This window comes from Canis aureus, chromosome 6, assembly GCF_053574225.1.
Source record: "Canis aureus isolate CA01 chromosome 6, VMU_Caureus_v.1.0, whole genome shotgun sequence".
Classification (NCBI taxonomy): domain Eukaryota; kingdom Metazoa; phylum Chordata; class Mammalia; order Carnivora; family Canidae; genus Canis; species Canis aureus.
In genome coordinates this window covers 25,809,745-25,821,931 of record NC_135616.1, presented here as the reverse complement: position 1 = coordinate 25,821,931, position 12,187 = coordinate 25,809,745, and the positions used below count along the sequence as shown (strand labels likewise).

Here is a 12,187-nt window from a genome sequence, read left to right as displayed (position 1 = left end):
CTCATGAATAAATAAATAAAATATTAAAGAAAAAAGAATTCAAAGGCCTTTATTCACATTGAAAAAGTAAAGAACCCTAGTAAGTATTTTATCTACTTTCATAGTTACGTAGGAAAAAGATAGTCTACAAGTTCAAAGGCAGATTGAGGATGGTGCTCTCCAATATTTATTTGGTAGTCTTTTCTTTTTTAGTTATGTTTGGGAGACTACAGTGCTAGGAGTCTAACCTACTAGATATCAGAGGCTAGGATAGAGCCCACTTTCAGATCACTTTTAAGTCATAGGGGGTCTTCTGTAGTATGAGAAGCAGCTGCAGGTGATGATGACCATGGACTTATAGAGGGTGCTCCAGGGAAATGCAAAGATGGAGAGCCATACTGCATTCAGAAACATATGACACTTGGTCTTTTCTGGTGTTTGACATTGCCAGTTGGCTTAAATTGTAGGGGCCACTAAAAGTTTTTGGCAGAGAATGATGAAAGACTCTTGAGAAATAATATCTAGTTGTCCAAATAATTTCTCAACAACTGAAACAGGTTCTGTTTTGTTTCTGGGTGACTCTTTGTTGTCACATTCACAAATACTAGGTTCCCATGCCAGTGCTGAGGCTGAGCTTAGGGTTCTGGCCACCCCTCTTCTGCAGACACAGCATCAACCAGATCCTCAACAACAAAGAAGATGCTGTAAGGGGAAGGAAAACAATTCTGAAAGGTGCAGCATCTTCTGGTGTTGTAGAAAGAGGACTGAACTATGATCAGAAGTTGGGGTTTTATTTTTATCTCTATACTAACTATTGGGCAAGTCATTTACTGTTAACTGGGTTTCAGTGTTCTCATAGTAAACTGAGTATTGGTCTAGACCAATGGTGCTCAATCCCAGGGTGACCTTGGACCACCCCAGGACATTTGGTAATGTCTGGAGGTATCTTTGTTGTGGAGGGAAAGTAGATGCAACTGACATCTAGGAGGTAGAGGCCATGGATGCCACTGAACATCCTATAAAGTAAAGGACAGCCTCAACAACAACAAAATAATTATCCAGTCCAAATGATAGTAGTGCCATTTAGAACCATCCAGACCCTGGTCTAGATGGTTAAAGTCCCTCTCAGTTCCCAAGATCATTCTGTAAGTTTGTCACTGGTCCCATCCAGACCTCTGAAGTTGCCCCAGGTAAGCCTAATTCCCCTTCTGAAGCTTCCTTCAACTCTATAAACCACATTGAACTCCTTCCTACACCTCCCAGCTCTGTTCTTAGATGCCCTCCACCCCCAGACCTTGATGTTTCACACCAGCCTTTGAGTTCATTCCTTATAGCTCACATGACCATGTAAAACTGCCAGGGATTTTCTTATCTCTCTGTAAGAACATAAGCAGCCTGAGGCCAAGGGCTGTCTTGTTTATTTCCTCCTCATCTTTAACCTGTCATCTTTCATGATGAATAATTCTTTTTGTTAAATGTTTGTTTGAGGAAATGACTGGTGGTGTAACAATTAGCAAACAGGAAGCTCAGCATTATCTTACTTGGTTCCTACACGGGTTTGTGGTATACACTTACTCAGATCATATACTTACCAGCCTACGAATGTCAATGTGCCTTAGGAATCGGCACTAAGATGGATGTGGGATAGTGATCCTTGGACTAGTTTGAGAATCACCCCAAACACAATGATAGTAGGTCAGAGTCAGAGAGAACACTGTTGGGAAAGAGGCCTTTCTGGATGCTTTGTAGCTGGAGAGAGGATAGCGCTCAGGGACACTTGGGCACCCTCCCTATTCTAAGGATTTGTTCTTGTTGACACAAGAGTTCAGCTGGAGAACCAGTCAGGTCTTGGCTGTTTGTACATATTTCCTATTAAGGGCATAATAGAACGTTGCTTCAAGCTCTTAGGATAAAGAGGCTGTGGCACTGGGACAGTTTAGCTGTTCAGACCCAGTGTGGCTCCATCACAGAAGGGCAAGATCATGCAGCCTGGTGGACTCCTCCCACCAGGGATTCTAGGTCCCAAAGGAAACCCTATTGAGACTGGCTGCATTTGTCCCTATGAAGGTTTTAAGTCTGTCCAAATAAGGAAATTATCTAATTTCAGTGGGAGTCACATGCCTGTCATTTCCATCCCTCAGATTACAGCCTAATATGGCAGACACATGGGCTACCTTCACAATTTAAAAATGCACAGGTACCTATGCAGGGAAAGTAGAGTCCCTGCCATGCTGTTGCTTCTCAGTTACCTTCATTCTTATTCCCTGTAACATGTCAGAAGACCTCGAGAGAATGTTTGAGCAACTGTAAGACAGCAAGCAGCAGGGTGTTCAGTTTCCCTCCCAATATTTCACCACTAGACAAGGATAAAACATCATACTTCATCACTCAGGCTAGAGTAAGATACAGCAGAGAGAACCACAACATTTGGACAAAATAGCTGTCAGAAGGAATGGACATATACATTCAGCAGTGAATGCAGAATTTTTTACACTGTAAAGCCAGAGGCCTGCCAACATTCAGGAACTCTTAAGGAAAAACTATGGTGACTTGCCTGTCAACATCAGTTCAGCTGGCTATTCAGTCAACTGTTTTAAAGGTGCTCAGAAGGAAGAAGGTGGCTTATAAAGAATTTCTCAGTTTTGTTTTATGTGTGGATTTTTTTTCCAGAGGGAATGCCTTTGTGTTTCTTTCCATTATATCTTACTGTAAGGATAAGGCAGTTGTTTACCAGATATTTGGCTTTTAAAAAGACATCCCCTGCCCTGTATGTTTAATGACTTGCACTGCACCTGGCCTATGCTCCTCAAAGAGGGGTTCAATCATTAAGAACTCACTTGTGGGCCACAGATAATAAATAAGAATAAATAAGAAATATAAAAACGATTAGGGGATCCCTGGGTGGCGCAGCGGTTTAGCGCCTGCCTTTGGCCCAGAGCGCGATCCTGGAGACCCGGGATCGAATCCCACGTCAGGCTCCCGGGATGGAGCCTGCTTCTCCCTCTGCCTGTGTCTCTGCTTCTCTCTCTCTGTCTATCATAAATAAATAAATAAATAAATCTTTTAAAAAAATAAAAACGATTAGCAATATGCTGGTATTTATGAACAAACAAGTTTGATAAAAATGGATCAAGAGATGAGGCTGGAAACTTACAAAATTATTTTGGTAATCAAAGTAACTTTCTTTTTAGGAAATGTGGAGAATATAGTACATTATGGAGAAAGTTAATGTCACTCACATTACACTTTCTGGAAGCAATCCCTGTAAAGAAGATTTTATACATTTACTTCCAATTTTATATATATATATATATATATATATATATACACACACACACACACACATATATGTATTTACATACACATATATACACACACATAATTTTTAATGAAATTGATGGATTATAAACTATAATTTTGTTTAAAGTTTTTTGTTTGTTTTACTTTTTGTATTCTATTATTAGTGATCTATACATATTCAGCATAAATACTCCCCCTACTTTAAAAAAAAAGATTTATTTATTTAGGGGCACCTGGGTGGCTCAATTGGTTAAGTGTCTGCCTTTGGCTCAGGTCATGATCCTACAGTCCTGGGATCCAGCCCCACATTGGGCTCCCCACTCAGCAGGGAGAAGGAGAGAAAAAATCTCTAAGTAGACTCTGCACTGTGTGTGGAGCCCAACGTAGGGCTCAATCTCATGACCCTGAGATCCTGATCTGAGCCAAAATCAAGAGTCGGATACTTAATATGCTGGGCCAGCCGATACTTCCCCTTTTTTGGCTATGAGATTATTTCATCAAGCTTACTAATTAAAGGATATGACATATATGAAGATATGGGACATCTGTAGTCACTAAATGATTCTTTAGTCTCTTCCAGCACTTGGACACACTCACATTCACACCAACCACATTTCTGCTACATTTCAGGGTAAGGCAGTAGATCATCCTAAGTAGTGCTTATTTTGTTATGGAAACCTCTGTTGCACAAAGCCCATGTTCCACAATATCAGATAAAGAGAAGTCATTTTCCAAGAATACAGGTTTAAAGAGAGTGATTATCTCATATTTTACCTTTTTAAAACCAATGAATGTCTTCTTTACTTAGACAAACAATCATTAAACTTAACTATCTCCAGTTTTCCTAGATGAAAACCTCATTTTATGAATTAAGTAGAACATGCAACTAAAACAGAGTATAGGCAACAAGCACTCCATAGTGATGACCTCATTAAACCTTTAAACTCTCCATGTTGAAATTAATTCCAAGTAGGGCATAAATATTAACATATTTTTTGCTGCCCAGGAAAAAAATATTTACCCAAGATCTGTCTTTTGTCTCTTGCATCACAGTGTACCTGCCAATTTGGTCAAAAGAGAATTAAATTGAACTTGGAGAGTTGAATCAAAATGTGCCAAAGATGAATTCAATTAATTTCTAAGAAGATAACTTTTAATTAGCCACATGCAGGTATAGATTCTACTGGAATCTTCCCAAGAATACGTGACCAACAGTGTCTCACTCAGATTTTGTGTTCCTTCATTTGTTAAAGCACTGCACAATTCTAAGAGATTAATGATACAATGTGATCTGATGTAAATGTGCCTGTTTGATTTTACCATGATGTTAAAGATCAAAACAAATAGAAAAGAAGGAAGGGAGGGAGGGAGGAAGGGAGGGAGAGAGGGAGGGAGGGAGGGAGGGAGGGAGGGAGGGAGGAAGGAAGGAAGGAAGGAAGGAAGGAAGGAAGGAGAACGAAAGAAAGAAAGAAAGAAGGAAAGAAGTTGTGAAACTGGATAGAAGGGGAAAAAAACCCAAAATTAAGGAAAGATTTTCTAGGACCTTAGCCAGTTACCTTAGTGACCTTAAAAAAGGAGGGCCTGGGTGGGGGCATCAATGTTTGTATGCAGAGTACCAAACCTCCCACAAATAGCCTGAATTAATTTTTTGTATTAAGCACATGGAATTCCACATTTTAAAAACATATCACTCTTCTCTAATATGCACAAAACCTAACATAAAGCTCACCCTTATAAAACAATAGGTATGCAAATGCAGAGTTATTTGGATGCAATTCCAGTGACAAACTCACTGGCAGGAAAACTAGATTCTTATTTATTTATTTATTTGCTTGTAATATTTCTTGTACATCTTGTTTCCCCAGAAACAAATATTTATGTGAATAATCTGGATGGGTCTTTTCATAGACAAAGAAATACATTTTTTTTTTCTGGAAATCATAAAGAGAGAGAAAGATCTGATTCTGGGAATGAATGTTCAGGCTTTGTCCTTCAGTGATTATTTCTTCCTTGACTGATGGCCTTGAATATGCCATATGCTTAGTGGCCACCTGAGGGCTACTGAGAACCTGACTCACTATTTTCATCTGACTTAGAAGGGATGAATAGCTTCTGTAAAAATGAAGATAAAAGATATAGCATTTAATTCGATATGAGTAAAGTGCCATGCCACTTTGAAGTGTAAAAAAAAAAAAAAAGGATACTCCACATCACAGTTTCTCATTTTGTTTTGAAAACCCCAAGAGCTTTTGTTTATATGTGTTAGATCTATCAATATTTACCTATTAGAAATTGACTTAATATTCATTTATTAAAAAAAAGAATATTCATTTATTGACTTAAAGATATTTATTTATAGGGGATCCCTGGGTGGTTCAGTGGTTTAGTGCCTGCCTTCAGCCCAGGGCATGATCCTGGAGTCCTGGGATCAAGTCCTGCATCAGGCTCCCTGCATGGAGCCTGCTTCTCCCTCTGCCGATGTCTCTGCCTCTCTCTCTCAGTCTGTGTCTCTCATGAATTAATAAATAAATATCTTTTTAAAAAAAGATATTTATTTATAACTTTATTTACATAACAATGATAAACCTATTAGATATAACAAGTAACACCTATTTTTAATAAAATAGTAATATTTTCCAAACAAAAAATATAGTGAGAAGTATGGCATGGTTTTATATTTCAGAAAATCTCTTTGATGTTTGGCTGAAAGAAGATAGCAGAAACCTGCCTCTGTATTTAACCTATGGCAATAAGTTGTTTTGGTTGAAGAACATGAAGAAACTCCAAAATTACAGATACACAGCTTGCAAAAGTAGTATTTGATAGTTTTTCAGATGACTGTGGATATTTTTCTTTGATATGACACTGAAACTCAGCGAGCAGTTGTTTCTTAAAGGTGGGTTGCAGTGTGGAAACTGAGCCATATCAGTGAACCTTGCATAATTCATGACATTAACATTCATTATCTGTCTCAGAATTTGTACAGATTTTTTTACTCCTTTATGGTCTCATAGCATTGTCTATTTGGGAAGTATTGGCTCACTGAGTTATCCAGATCTTCCAAATGTTGATGCTTTTCATTTTCAATGACAAAAAGTCTTATTTGTTAATATCCCCATCAATCTCATCAGAAAAGGCTTTTAGGTATTGGGAAGCTGTCAAGCTCACAGTGGCAGGTGCAAGCTTTCCAAAATTCTAATTTTTACTTCAAAGTTTGAATTTTATCATTGTCAGAAAACACTGTTAGTTTTCTCTGAAGTGACAGGCTCACTTCATTCATTTTCAAGGAAAACATTGCCAAATGCCATGTCTGAATAACCATAGTTTGTCTGCCAGTTGTTCTTTCGAGTAAACAAGTTGTTCTATGAAAGAAGTGGCTAGTTCAGTTTGCACACCAAACAATTTTACTTGTAGGCAATCATTGTCTCTTAGAATATTTTGAGAACTTTATGCACACTTCCCACATCCTCAAACAGAATATTAAAAAGATGTGTACTTGAGTTTCAGGATTTAATTAGATTTTTGTTGTTGTTGCTAACATTTGCTTGCTTTGTTTTTTTACTGTAAATGCATGGCACTGAAGAATATAATTACTACCAGGACACGCTGGTACAACTGCCTTGGTTGTAATAAGGTTACAGTCAGTTTTACCCACCATTACTTCTACATCATCAGTGCAAATGTCCACAAGGTAAAAAGAGCAAATAACACGTTAGAATTATTACTAAAGTAGTTTGACCTCAAGGGTTCCTTAAAGGTGTCTTGGGGACCTCACTCTGAGAACCATTGCCCTAGGAGGAAGGGAATATAGTAAGGAGGTTGAGTAAAGGCTCTGTGATTGTGGACAGACTGAATCTCTGTGATATTGGGCAAGTTGCATAACCACCAAGCCCCATGTGCCACACTTCTAAAACAGGAATAATGGATCTTACCTCACAGGGTAATCCAAAGATTAAAGGAGATCACTTAGGACAGCACCGGACACATAGTAAATGCAATAGATATTGACTATGATTATTAATATTTATATTACCACTTAAAAATACTTTATTCATTTATTTGAGAGAAAGCATGAGCTGAGGGGCAGAGGGAGGGGGACAAGCGGACTCCCCGCTGAGCCTGATGTAGGGCTCCATCCCAAGACTCTGAGATTACTACCTGAGCTGAAGTCAGACACTTAATTGACTGATCCCCCCAGGCACCCCTATTACTACTTTTTTTAAGATCAAGAAGCAATGAAATGAGTAAATCAGAATATCTGCTGTACTTGCTGGAATTTGTTTATGCTATGCCAATCCAACTTTAATTCTAATTTCCTCTGTGGGTACAAACTGCATGCAGATATGTTTCTTTTTCCCTATATTGAGTGCAAAGATTTGTCCTTCATATACCGGTTTTGCAAATCCTTGTGTAGTTAGTCATAAGAGATATTTCTTGGTAGTTAGAGTCCGTGGTGATAAATGAGAGATGGTCTTTTGACTGAGACCCACGATCCACCAATCCCTTATCATATGTGGGAAGCAGATATTACCAATGCTTTACACTATGATCAGAAAGCTAGATCACAAGGTGTTAAAAAGACCCCTTTTGCCTAAGACTGAGACTAAACACTTGAGAAATCTTTCCTAGAATGTTTATACCCTTGCCCAAATCTCAGTCCTTTAGATTTTACCACTTTGTGGAGAAAACTGAATTCAAGGAAAATAGACACTAAAGAGAAAAGGGAACAAGTGGGTACTTGCTTCAACAAAGGGCAAGGAATGTGTGTATTTGTGTGTCTGTGCACATGCGCATGCGTGTGCATGAGTGCATACGTGTGCACAAGTGCATGTGGATCTTGTACTCTCACAAACAGTAATTTGGCAGAGACTGAGTACTGGAAAACTCTAAGCTCACAGCCCCATATAACTGATAGAAATGGGGAATAGGTGGGTATAAGGCAAAGAGACCCAGGCACAGTGTGCCTGCATATTTTATCTCTATGTATATTTTTTACTACCTCAAAGAAATATGCTCTCTCTTACTTTCCTTGAAATTATAAGAGATTCACTTGGTCTATTTTTTTTTTTTTACCACTTTTGATAGTGACCTGAGTTAAAAAAACCCCAAAGGGCAAAGCTGTTTACAACAAGAAGACAATGATGCAAGCTTATTTATACATGATATTTGGTTTCAGTGTTGGGAAAAATAAAAGAGTGGTAGTGATGGAGTTGAAATGAAGACTGTGTTCCCTATATAAGGACAGCACCTCCCTCTGGCTGTACCACATAGAAGCATGGATCCACAATAGCTACAATGTCCTATTTTCACGTTCAGGATGGAAATCTGGATTTTTACATTAAATCTTTAAATTTATAAAATGTTGCCTCAAACTGGATAGGACAAATAATGTTTGCAGGGTTTGCAAGCTGCCAAATTTTAGGTTTCTCCTAAGATACAATTATATTTCTCTTCCATCTCATGGGCCAATAAACTTGGCATTTGACTCACTCCATCACTACTCATTGAGGGTTCAGAGGTGGAAACAGAAGATAGAGAGGAGCCTTGATCTCCCTCCAGTGGTGAGAAAGTGCCAAAACAACTAGCTGAACACCGTTCAGCTCACATGTGAAACTCGTTAAAATCAGCAAAGCTGACTCTGGCTATTCCGTGTGAGATGTGAATCATATAGTAATTTTAATGTTGGTGCAGATTAGACTGTATAGACATGAATAGATGAGTCTAGTGTAAAGGATCACCTCACCCACTAGCCAGAGGAGAATCTGGCTAATTTGATCCCTGTTTTAAGTATTTAATAGTAGCGTAGTCCTTATTAATTAATGGAGAACATCTTATATCCCTTTGTTTAGAAACTTAACCTGAGGAGAACATTCTTAGGGTGGGTAATGGGATATATTTTGCAATTCTAAAAAAAATTAAATAGAATGTTAAATAGGTCAATAGTAAAGAGCTAATAAAGATTCTTGAGAAAGTTGTAAAACATATCCCGCGACAGCCTTGTTTCATTTGGATACCCATGTTGTTTTAGAACACCATTCCCAAGAATTATATGCCTGTAGTTCAAATGTCAGCTTTCAAGGATGATTCCCTCTGAAGACTCATTTCCTTGCTGTTTTGCCCTCCTTGACACACTCAGATAATTTAATGAACTGAAGTACAATTGCTTTTAGAAGCTCAATACTTCATTATACTTTTGTTTTAAAAACAGTTTTTGAGTTGAGAGTATGTCAGCAAAACCAACCAAAAGAATGTGGATGTTGTTACAAGGTCAGCTTTTCAGAAGCTGTAGGCAGGCGCTATTGGCATTCTGTCCAACAATCACCATGGGCAGCAGAGCCTTTCACAGGCAATGAGTCAGCAGCTCTGACAACACTAAATACGGTAACCCATTAATGTGCAAGATAATAGGCACACATGCTCCCTCAGAAAGCACTGGAGAGAGGAAATAGTTTATTTTTTATACTTCTGTAGAAGGAAGTTGGAATAGGTCATTAAAACTCAGATGTTAGTTTGTGTATGTGTTCATGTATGTGTGTCTGTGTTAGAATCTGGATTAAAATATTTATACATAGGGATTTCTTCCATAAAGGAAAACATATTCAGATAGAGAGTTGCAATATCAGAAGTGAGGCATTTCAAATGGGATATTGTTGACGAAGAGGGAGTCATGTTTTAGATCCGGGCTGTCCAGTCTAATAGCTACTGGCCACATGTGGCTATTTTAGTTGAAATGTGTCTAATCCAAATTGAGATATACTGTGAAATGTAAAACATACAATGGATTATGATGGGCAGCCCCGGTGGCGCAGCGGTTTAGTGCTGTCTGCAGCCCGGGGCGTGATCCTGGGGACCCGGGATCGAGTCCCACGTCAGGCTCCCTGCATGGTGCCTGCTTCTCCTTCTGCCTGTGTCTCTGCCTCTTTCTCTCTAGCTGTGTCTCTATGAATAAATAAATAAAGTATTTAAAAAAAAAAAATAAATACACAGTATGAGACGTGAATGAATTGTATCTTACCAGTATCCTTTTAATATTGATTATTATGTTGAAATGATATTTTTGATAGATTAAGCAGAATACATTTGAATTAATTTCACCTGTTTTTATTTTTTTAATGTGGTTACTAGAAAATTTTAAATTATGTATGTGGCTGGCATTATATTTCCATTGGCCAGTGCTGCTTCAGAAGAAATTTGATATCATCTCCTTCTAGTATCTCTCCTCTCTCTCTCTTTCTCTTTTTCTTTCTTTCTTTCACACACACACACACACACACACACACACAGACACACACGAAGGAAGAAAAAGGGGGGCCACAGTAGTGAGCCATTTGAAAAACATAGTCTTTATAATTGCATTGATGGTGCTGATATTGAAGATCCCAGTGCTCTATGCTGAAGAATGGGTACAAAATAGGCCTTTAGCACCAAAAGACATCTTACCCTGAATTGCCAATCGACCTCCACTTTGGGTCTAAGGGCATTTGTTGTAGTTCATTTAAGTCTGGCCTCCTTAATAAGAATGAAAGGGCACTGCTGACGATGTGAGAAATGTCTTGCTTTTACCACTCTTAAGAACAAAATGAGCTCTGTAGAAATGAATTGATGTTGCTTCCTGAACTTTTAATGTTTTAGACTTGGATACTCTCAAGAATGGTTTGACTGTGATGGTCAAAATTGTACTGTACCACATTGAGCTAAAACTTTTATTTAATAAGAATTTTGATAAAAGTGAAATCTAGACTCTAATTTGGCTACTTAAATTAGACAGTGAAAAATTGTACTATCTATATTTGTCTGGATGTGGTTCCTGTGTTTTTGAGTATGGTTTGTCTCCGCTCATAGTTATTCCCGAATTCTGGCAGTATTGAGAGGTTCCTAGCAGCCTTTCTCCTGTACCTGCTTCTCTATTCTATTCTTTCCTGCTTCAGAATCCATTCCATCACCTGGCTTAGTTCATCTTTTCTTAGCCTCAACTCCTTGGAGGACTTTGGAGTCCTGGCATTGAACAGATGCTAATTTGGGGTACCATACTCACCTATGTCTTATCCTTAAATTTTTCTTTTTATCCATTTTAACTATTAACTTGAATTTTTATGAACACAGCTGGAAAACAAACAGCTGAGCAGAGATTTCATTAATGGTGTCTAGACCATTCTGAATGATTGCCCATAAATGGTGTATTCTGGCAATAAAAAGGTGTTCCTGGCTCCTGAGCTGGTTGGAAGAAAAGGTGAGGTCCCTTAAATGTTTCTTCATTAGAGCTCTGCAATGTCTTCCCTCCTTCTCAAATAAATAACCTTAATCTTGTTCTTCAAATTCAGATATTCAGGTCTCTGCGGGGAGACTTCTATTAGAAAGTGGCTCATCATTCTCCCCTCAAATCTCTTTCTTGTATTCTTTTCTTTTTTTTTTTTTGTATTCTTCCTTTTCTAAATGGATATATGTGAAATTGAGTGTATTCATTTAAAGTCATGGAACTATTTAAAGAAAAATAAACAGGTTTGCATTTAATCATCTTTCATATATATGATTTCTCATTTAAAAAAGAATGAGCCATCCATTGAGTGTTACAATGTGAACATTTTCATAAGGGATGAAAACTAGAAAAACACTTTTACCATTCTTTGAGGTAATTTTTTTTAATCTTTTCAGTTTGGACAGTGACAGGAAATTGATTTATACCACATTTTGCTTCTTGACAAATTTATTTTTTTTTATTTTAAATTCTTGACAAGTGTTTCTGAGCAATAAAAAAGTACCTATATTTGGGAAATATATGAAAGCAAGAAAAGTGTAGGTAAGCTAGAACAGGCTTATAGCATTTGCAGAATAGCACTCTTATATTATCTGATTCCAATGGTTGGGACTAAAAAGATGTTGAATAAGAATATGCAAATATGAAAGATGA

General features: G+C 37.8%; 1 protein-coding gene across 27 annotated transcripts in view; it reads right to left on the bottom strand.

The window, feature by feature from the left end:
• DTNA (dystrobrevin alpha) overlaps positions 1-12,187 on the bottom strand; it is a 352,302-nt gene that overhangs the window by 186,134 nt on the left and 153,981 nt on the right. The gene's annotated exons all lie outside the window — the stretch shown is intronic.